The sequence below is a fragment of the Chiloscyllium plagiosum genome, chromosome 31, assembly GCF_004010195.1.
Source record: "Chiloscyllium plagiosum isolate BGI_BamShark_2017 chromosome 31, ASM401019v2, whole genome shotgun sequence".
Taxonomy (NCBI): domain Eukaryota; kingdom Metazoa; phylum Chordata; class Chondrichthyes; order Orectolobiformes; family Hemiscylliidae; genus Chiloscyllium; species Chiloscyllium plagiosum.
In genome coordinates this window covers 4,285,868-4,295,768 of record NC_057740.1, presented here as the reverse complement: position 1 = coordinate 4,295,768, position 9,901 = coordinate 4,285,868, and the positions used below count along the sequence as shown (strand labels likewise).

Below are 9,901 nucleotides of genomic sequence, written 5' to 3'. Positions count from 1 at the left end.
GGGGAGGGGAAATGAGGAAGCTGGAGAAATCTGCATTCATCCCTTGTGGTTGGAGGGTTCCTAGGCGGAAGATGAGGCCCTCCTTCCACCTATCCTATTACCAACGCCCCTCCCCCAAGTCCCTCCTCCCTACCTTTTATCTTAGCCTGCTTGGCACACTCTCCTCATTCCTGAAGAAGGGCTTATGCCCGAAACGTTGATTCTCCTGCTCCTTTGATGCTGCCTGACCTGCTGCGCTTTTCCAGCAACACATTTTTAAGCTCTGATCCCCAGCATCTACAGTCCTCACTTTCCCCTAGTAATGATGTACTACCTGTGTTTGTGGTTCTGCATAATTATGAAGAGATGTACTGTTGTGACAGGTTGGTACAAAGTGGTAAATGGGAATAATGTGATACTGTGTGTTGGTACTTTGATGGATATTGAAAATTTTGCAAAATATATTATAAATCTTCATACTTTACTAAAGTTTTTTTTAAGAACTGTGATTATTGCGGACAGACCCATAATTCACAGTTTAACAGATGATTACTGGGGATAGGACAACTGCACTTTGCAGAGTTCAAATGAAACTAAACAGTTCTGAAGATACTTAGAGGACTGCATGTTGCTAAACAGATGTTCCCTGAAAATCCAGGTGAGGAACAGGCAGTGAGTGCAGCTTAACACATGGCTGTGCAGCTGGTGCAGGAGGGAGGGCTTCAGATATTTAGACCATTGGAATACCTTCTGGGGAAGGTGGGACCTGTACAAGAAGGACAGGTTGCACCTGAACCGGAGGGGCGCAAATATCCTGGGTGTGAGTTATATATGAGGAAGTGACAGGATGTAATGAATGTTTCAGGAATGTTATTCGTGCGAAGGAACAAAGGGATCGGTTAAAGTGTGTGCTTTAACACAAGGAGTGTCAGAAATAAGAGTGATGAACTTAGAGCAAGAATCAGTACTTGGGACTATGATGTAATGGCCATAACGAAGATGTGGGTTTCACAGGGGCAGGAATGGTTGCTAGATGTTCCAGGGTTTAGAACATTTAAAAAGAACAGGGAGGGTGGAAAAAAGAGGAGGGGATGTAGCATTGCTAATCAGAGAGTGCATTACAGCTACAGGAACGAAGGTTGTTGAGAAAGTTTGGCTACTGAGTCAGTATGGGTGGAAGTTAGGAACAGCAAGGGAGCAGTCACCTCACTGGGGTTTTCCACAGACCCCCTAATAGCTGTAGGGAGTTTGAAGAGCTCATAGGCTGGCAAATTTTGGAAAAATGCAGATGTAGCAGGGTTGTTGTTATGGGTGACTTCAACTTTCCTGATATCGACTGGAACCTCCTTAGTGCAGATGGTTTGGATGAAGCAGTTTTGTCAGGTGTGTTCATGAGGGTTTCCTTACTCAGTATGTAGACAGACTGACAAGGGGAGAGGCAAATTTGGATTTGGTGCCAGGACAGGTGTCAGATCTCGCGATGGGAGAATACTTTGGTAACAATGACCACAACTGCCTCACATTTACCTTAGCCTTGGAGAGGGAAAGGAGCAGTTACCAAAGGAAGATATTTAATTGGGGAAAAGGAAATTATGACGCTATCAATCAGGAGTTGGGAAGTATGGATTGGTAGCAATTGTTCCACAGAAAGGGCAGTTTAAGGCACAGTTGCGAGTGAAGCACAAATCCTTTGAGACAGTCGAGAAGGGGTAAGGTTAAGGAGCCTTGGCTGTCGAGAACAGAGGAGCTTCTTGTCAACAGGAAGAAGGCAGCTTATGTAAGCAAGAATCTAGCACAGCTTTAGAGGATTACAGGCTTACTAGAAAGGAGCTCAGTAATGGACTGAGGAGAGCCAGGAGGGGGCACGAAAAAGACTTGCCAGGAAGTATTAGGGAGAACCCAAAGGCATTTTACTCGTATGTGAGGAATAAGAAAATGATCAGGGAGAAGGTAGGGCCAGTCAGGGATAGCGTAGGGAACTTGTGCGTGGAGTTTGAGCAGATAGGGGAAGCTTTGCTTCGGTTTTCACTAAGGGACCTTGTTGTGAATGAAAACTTTGAGGAGCTGGGAAACAGGCTTGAACAGAACAAGATTGATGAAGTTGATGTGCTGGAAATTTTGGCAAACATTAAGATTGATAAGTCCCCAGGTCCTGACCAGATTTACCCAGGTTGCTCTAGGAAGCGAGAAAGGAGGTTGCTAAGCCACTGGGGAAGATCTTTGCTTCCTCACTCTCCATGGGAGTCGTACCAGAGGATTGGAAGGAGGCAAATGTTCCTGTTTTCAAGAAAGGGGATAGGGAAATCCATGGCAATTACTGACTAGTCAGTCTTATAACTGTGGTCAGCAAAGTCTTGGAAAGAATTCTGAGGGATAGGATTTATTTGGAAAAGCATAATGTGATTAAAGACGGTCAGCATGGCTTTGTGAGGGGCAGGTCATGCCTCACAAATCTTAGAGTTCTTTGAGGAGGTGATGAGACAGGTCGAGCAGTGGATGTGATGTATATGGACTTCAGTAAGGCATTTGATAAAGTTCCCCATGGTAGGCTCATTCATAAAGTCAGGAGGTATGGGATACAGGGAAATTTGGCTGTCTGGATGCAGAATTGGTTGGCTGACAGAAGGCAGAGTGGTTGTAGATGGAAAGTATTCTGCCTGGAGGCCAGTGGTGAGTGGTGTTCTGCAGGACTCTGCTGTTTGTAGTTTTTATAAATGACTTGGATGAAGAGGTTGAGGGGTGAGTTAGTAAATTTGCCGACGACACAAAGGTTGGAGGTGCCGTTGATAACATCGAGGGCTATTAGCAGGCTGCAGCACAACATAGGATGCAGAGCTGGGCTGAGAAATGGCAGATGGAGTTCAACCTGGGTAAATGCGAAGTGATGAATTTTGGAAGGTTGAACTTGAATGCTCAATATAGGGTTAAAGACAGGATTCTTGGCAGTGTGGAGGAATAGCGGGATCTTGCTGTTCAAATGCATAGATCCCTCAAAGTTGCCACCCAAGTGGCTAGGGTTGTTAAGAAAACATATGGTGTTTGGCTTTCATTAACAGGGGGATCGAGTTTAAGAGCCGCGAGGTTTTGCTGCTGCTCTACAAGTCCCTGGTGAGACCAGATTTAGAATATTGTATCCAGTTCTGGTTGCCCTACTATAGCTTTAGAGCGGGTGCAAAGAAGGTTTACCAGGATGCTGCCTGGACTGGAGGGCTTGTCTTACCAAGAGAGGTTGACTAAGCTTGGACTATTCTCTCTGAAGAGGAGGAGGAAGAGAGGTGGCCTGATCGAAGTATACAAGGTAATGAGCATGGATAGAGTCAATAGCCAGAGACTTTTCCCCAGGGCAGGATTGACTGGCACGAGAAGTCATAGTTTGAAGATATTAGGAGGAAGGTATGAAGGAGATGTCAGAGGTAGGTTCTTTATGCAGAGAATTGTGAATGCATGGAATGTGTTGCCAGCAGCGGTAGTGGAAGCAGAGTCATTAGGGACACTTTAAGCCACTGCTGGACATGCACATGGACAGCAGTGAATTGAAGTGTTTGTAGGTTAGGTTATTTTACTTTAGATTAAGCATAATCTTCAGCACAACATTGTGGGCCGAAGGGCCTGTTCTATGCTGTACTTTTCTATGTTCTATGAAAACTGGGTCATGCGTACAGATTCAGCATTAGTTAATTGAGAGGGAATTAAAATTGCACATTACTGAGTGGTATTTGGGAACAAGTTCTACAACAATCAGTCCCACCACACCCCATATGATTCTAACCCAAAAACCACTATTGTCTATATCTCTGAACTTGGAGGCCTAGGTTAAAGTACTGTCTGTTCCAGAGAGGTTTAATGATATGTCTGAACAGGTTGTTTAGAAAATATCCACTATGTTCAGTATCAAGAGTTCTCCATTAACTAATTAAAAGGATGGTGATTGTACTCTTAAGCTGCTACTGAGATAGCTGTGATTTTAACAAACCAGGTTTCCATTGCGATGTAAGATTAATCTGTGTTTTCTAAATCTAAGGGCTGCCTCTACACCCTCCGTGATGAGCTTCGATGGATATTCCTGTTCACGTTAGCCTGGGTTATTGCTGTGTGCTTTTTACAGGTAATCCTTGGCTAGTTTAGGAGAACAGTAAAGATTGGGCTGCTGTGCAGTAAATCTGGCATGGGTCAGATGGGCTTAATGCCCACCTCTTTGCTGCAATGGTTGGAAGGTAACCAGAAACAAAATGGAGTGACACAGGGAGTCTGGGGCTAAACTGGGTGCTGACACGGGGAGTCCGGGATTAATCTTAGTGCTGAACCTGATTGGAGTGCCTGTATCAGAATATCTGTTTGAAATGTTTTCATTCATCTATTGAAGGTTTGTTTCTGTTTTCAGAGCCTGGGAGCACTGATCATCTGTCTGCTGACGAACTCTGATCCTACTCAATACCAGCTTTTAAATACTGACAACTTCTCCTAGTACAGGACGGTTGCTGATTGTCTGTCACTAATCCATGCAAATAAAATCAAACAAACCTTGAATATCAAACAGCGCCATGCACAAATAAAAAACACTTATTTACTAATTGTTTGAGAGAGACAGTGCCACCTTTTCACCCATTGAATCAACCTCTCTAGTTCAACATTCTACTCCCCCAACCAGTAAGGAAGCCTCCAATCCAGTTACTTCTGTCATTCAGTCACACTCCCATGTTTTGAGACACTCCCCTCATCTTCATCACCCAACCCTCCTCCCTATGCTGGAAAGTGACCCCCACTGAAACTGCACAAGAAACGCAGTTTTCAACTAATTCACCTGAGCACCCAGAATTCTGTAATCTGTTTGTCTAAAACTAGAACAAGCTACCTCATGGCACAGTACTTTCACACAAGCTAACAGCTATGACCTGTGGATATTAGGTGGTATCATCGCTTGGCTTAATGTAACATGTATTTTCATTTCAAACTAAGCAGCGAATAAAAATGTACATTTTAATTGAGATTTGCAGCTCTTGTTGATCATTCATGTTAATTCTCATTGTGTTTAATGGCTTCCATCACTTGGTGTTAGTAATCAGATTTTAGATGTCATTTCCACAATGCCATCTGCAATCTTACAATAATAATCTCCAGCTTCACAAGTTGGAATAAAAGGTAGAGGATACAGATTTAAGGTACAGTGAATGTGAGGAAGAATTGTTTTGAAAATGTGGCAGGTGATAATGATGTGGAAATGTTATCTTGAGGTAGTAAAAGTGGAAGCAATCAAGGGAAATTAGATATTTGAAGGCAATAAACATAAAAGATGAGGTAGGATAGAGGAATAAGACTGGCTGAATTACTCCACAGAGAGCAGATATTAACTTGATGAACCAAATGGTCTCCTGTGCATCATTATGACTCTTAAAATCTATTCAGAAAAGATGGTGTTTATGCAGACTGAACTTGGTAGAATTCATTTCTACTGTTCTTAGACAGAATAATTGAATTTTTGATGTTGTGGGTGGTGCTGGCAGGGATTGATTCCAGGTAATTCTGGTCACAATGAACACAGGAACTACGAAGCATTACAGGAAATGTCAGCCGCAGTAGTGCTGAGGATTGTTTTGCCAGAGCTACGTCACAAACTGTACCAAAGCCATCTGCAACCCAAATGTTCTTTTCTCCTTAATCATCACGGTTACTCCTTCTCCAATCCCATTTTCCTTTTACTTCCTGAAGAGAGTTTATCATTTGGTTTACTTTGTTTCTGATCCTGACTACCTTCAAGTTGAATTTGTACCTTCAGGAGTCAAATTCCAACACAGCAGTTGGTGAATTTCAAATAAATCTAGAATTTAAAAAGCAAACTTAGCAATGAAGACATTCAAAACCTGCCCACTGCACTCATCTTCTTTGGGGATGGATATTTGCCAACTTTATTAAGTCTAGCCAATAAGTGATTCCAGATCTGCAGTATCATCCTTACCTCTTGCCTGCCCGTTAATAAAATCTAGCAAACTACTTGATTTGTATCCAACAGCAAAAGTACAACAAGCGTAAAACCAGATTTACCATCCAGTATTGACTGGCCAAGATGTCTGTGATGGGCACATCCATCACCATTCATGGGTATGCCCTGTCCCACCATGAAGACAGACCCAGCAGAATAAAGTTGAAAGGGGATTGGCCTGGGAGTTCTCAACATTAAAGGAGCAAAAATTTAGATTTATTTTAGTATGCAAGTCAGGACCAGCAATTTCAGTGCCAAAGCACAAACTAACAATGACATAAGGGGTGACTTGATTAAGAAATGAGAGGCACATAATATCACACAGGGTAACCTAATTAAAGAATGGGAATGGTCACTGTCACATCAATGCTTCCCCATCACACCCTGCCTTCTTGGTAAACCTTTCAGACATCCTTAACTGTCTCTTGAGACAATATCAAGTTTCTGCACTGGAGTACAACTGTCAGTTCCCCCAAAAATATTTTACTGTGGCCTTTGCCGCCATAATGCCAGTAAGTTGTAACTATTAAAGAAAACTTTTATAAACTGTGCTCATATGAACCTCGAAGAAGCACCTGAACTGTTCAATGTTTACTCCCCACATGTGTAATAGACAGCACTGTGTTGGCAAGAATAAGAAATTGTTAGGTAACATGGAAAAATAAATTCTTAAACTACTCCATCACTTTGTATTCTGAAATATGTATCTGCTGTGGTCCTATTTTCACCACCAGTCCTGGAACATTGTGAATGCTGATGACCTTATGCACTCTCCCTTTCCCCTCTTAAGGTTGGATCTGGTCAAGCTGCATCTCTCTATGTAAAGATCTTGCCCCCTTCTCACCTTAAATGCATGCCCCCCCCAGAATGAGACATTTCAACTCTAGGAAAGAGATGACTCTCTCAATTTTATAGATTTCCATCAAGTCTCCCCTCAGCCTCCACCACTCCTTTATTCCATCTATGCCATTAGCATGACCACAACCACTGGCTATTTCCTTTCTTGAAAGAGGAAGAACATTTGCTACTTGCCATCCTACACTGAACTCTCCAGTGGCTAGCCACAACACAAAAACCTCAGTCAAGGCCCCAGCAGTCTCCTCCTCAATAACCTGGGATACAGCCCATCAGGCCCTGGGGATCTAGCCACCTTAATGCTCTTCAAGAAACCTAACACCACACCTTTCTTGATCTCAAAAAACCTAGCATGCCTTGCACTAATCCTATCTTCCACCTAGGTGAATACAGACCCAAAGTACTCACTTGGGATCTGGCCCATATCATCTACCTCCAAGCACAAGTTCCCTCCTTTATCTTTGAGTAGTCCTATCTTCTCCCTAGTTATCCTCTTTTTAAAAATGTATGTATATATAGAATGCCTTACGATTCTCTGTGACCCTACTTGCCAAGACTATTTCATGGCCCCTTGCTCTCCTAATTCCCAGCTAGAGTTCTTTCCTGGTTTCTTTATATTCCTCACAGACTCTCCGATTTTAGCTCACTAAGCCTTACATTTGCTTCTTTTTCCTTTGGATTAAATTCACAACCTCCCTCGTTATCCAAGGGTGCCTTACCTTGCCATCCTTGTTCTTCCTCCTTACTGGAATGTGCTGGTCCTGAACTCTGATCAGTAGGTCTTTAAACAACTCCCACGTGTCAAGTGTGGACTTGCTTGTTAACAGTTGCTCCCAATTAACACTCCCTAGCTCCTGCCTAAATACTGATGTAATTAGCCCTCCCCAATTTATTACCTTCCCACAAGATCCTGACTTCACAGTTTCCAATATGCTTTCCCACTGTAAGGTCAGTCACCTGGACAGACTCATTAGCCAATACAAAGTCCAGTATGGCCCCTCCTCCAGTTGGGCAGGCCACATATTGTTTCAAGAAGCCCTCTTGGATCGACTTAAATTCTGCCCTGTCTAGGCCTCTTGCAGTAAGGGAGTCCCAGTCAATACTGGGGAAGTTAAAGTCACCCACCATGGCAACCCTTTGCTATTGCATCTTTTCATAATCTGCCTACATATTTGTTCCTCAGTGTCTTGGTGGCTATATTGTTGGAGGGCTTATTGTATAATCCTATCAGACTGATCATACCAACCTTACTTTTGAGCTCTACCCATATTGCCTCAGCACTTGAGCACTCCCGTATGCCCTCTCTGAGGGTGGATGTGACATTCTCCCTGATTAGTAATGGTACTCCTCCCCCTCTTACCTCCCTATCTCAAGTTCAACAACAAAACTTCGGCATGTTGCACAGCCAGTCCTGTCCCTCCCTCAACCAAGTCTCTGTAATGGCCACAACATCATCGCCCCATGTACTAATCTATGCTTGAAGCTCATCTGCCTTACTTATACTCTTTGTGTTGAAATAAATGCACTTCAGATCATTAGCACCATTGTGTTCATTTACCTGTCTCTGACTGTCCTTTCTTTCCAGTTTACTGGTTCTGAAATTACCAGCCCCTCAATCCCTCCACTTGTTGACCTGCTACTCTGTTTCCCAGCCCCATGCCTCTCGAGTTTAAACCCTCCCAAGTAAAAGTAGCAGAGCTTTCTGCAATGATATTAGATCCCCTGTCCCTCTTGTACAGGTCACCCCTGCCTAGCAGAGGCCCCAATGATCCAAGAACATGAAAGCCCAACCCCTGCATCAGCTCCTTAGCCATGCATTCATCTCTCATTTTTATTCCTTGCCTCACTAGCATGTGGCACTAGTCATAACCCTGAGATTACTACCCTCTAGGTCCTGCTTTTCTCTCTTCCCTAATTCTCTGTACTCACTTCACAGGACCGCATCCCTCTTTCTACCTCTGTCTGGCTACTTACCCTCCTCCCCTTAAAAGTTTCCTGCAACTGCTCAGAGATGTCCTCAATCCTGGTAATACCATCCTGGAATCTCAACTGTAGTCACAGAAACACCTGTCTGTGCCCCTAACTGCCCCTACTATCGCTCACATGGATCTTGCTCGACCCTGCTCTACAGAAGAGCCAGTTGGTGTGCCACAGGCTTGGCTGCTCCTGTTATACTCCTGGAGAGGCTATCCCCTGCAATAGTATCCAAAACAGTATATCTGTTAGAGAGGGGAATAGCCACAGGAGGCTCCAGCACTACCTGCTTGTTTTGCCTGGTGGTCACCTATCTCCTTGACTGAACCTGTGGTGTGACCACCTCCCTGTAACTCATGTCTATCACACTCTCTGCCGCCGTACGCTCCTCAGTGTATGCAACTGCCACTCCAACCAATCACGGTGTGTGAGAGCACCTTCATGTACACAACGTCATCAGAGACATTCTCCTCCTCCCTGATCCCCCCCACATTTGGCAGGAGGAGCACACTATTGCTCTAACTGCCATCTCTGTTCCTTTACACTAAGAAAGATAAAAGAATCTTACCTTGCCTTCACCTTACTCACTGAAGCCCAGTATTCACCTAAGCCCAGACTTATACAAAGCAGCAGCACTGCCATCACACAGCAGCTCCTCTCAAACTATTTTGTTGATAATTTCCAATTAACTGGCTACCTACAAGCTTTACAAATGGACCAAGTACCTTCTTGGTTACAACAAACTTACTAACAGCCCCTCTCAATCTCTCCCTTTCTCCTTTTTTTTTAGTAAGAGGAGAGGGAAGGATGGAACCATTGCAGTAACAATGTAACACAATAATGTAAATCCCACGTTTTGGTCTTAAACATGTCTCCAGGGTTTGTGCACCATCAGCTCGTGGAAAGAGGCTTTTCCTGACTCCCTTAGCTAAACATGTCAATATCTACTACACCTTGGCAAGTGTCCTCAAACTCCTTCAATGAGAACAACCCCAGCATTTCCAATCTAACTTCGTGACTAAAATCTCCCTCCCTACAGCCATTCTGGTAACTCTCCTCTGCACCCTTTCTTATCTTCCCTTAAGAGACCAGAACTGGATATAATGCTCCAACAGG

The 9,901-nt window shown here is 43.7% G+C and overlaps 1 long non-coding RNA gene across 1 annotated transcript in view; it reads left to right on the top strand.

Annotated features, from left to right (window-relative positions):
* Positions 1-4,966, top strand: part of LOC122565164 — a 14,269-nt gene extending 9,303 nt beyond the window's left edge. The window contains exons 4-5 of the long non-coding RNA XR_006316102.1: positions 4,001-4,084; positions 4,361-4,966. This is a non-coding gene — a long non-coding RNA (uncharacterized LOC122565164). The remainder of the gene's footprint in view (positions 1-4,000; positions 4,085-4,360) is intronic.
* Positions 4,967-9,901: the final 4,935 nt, after the last annotated feature.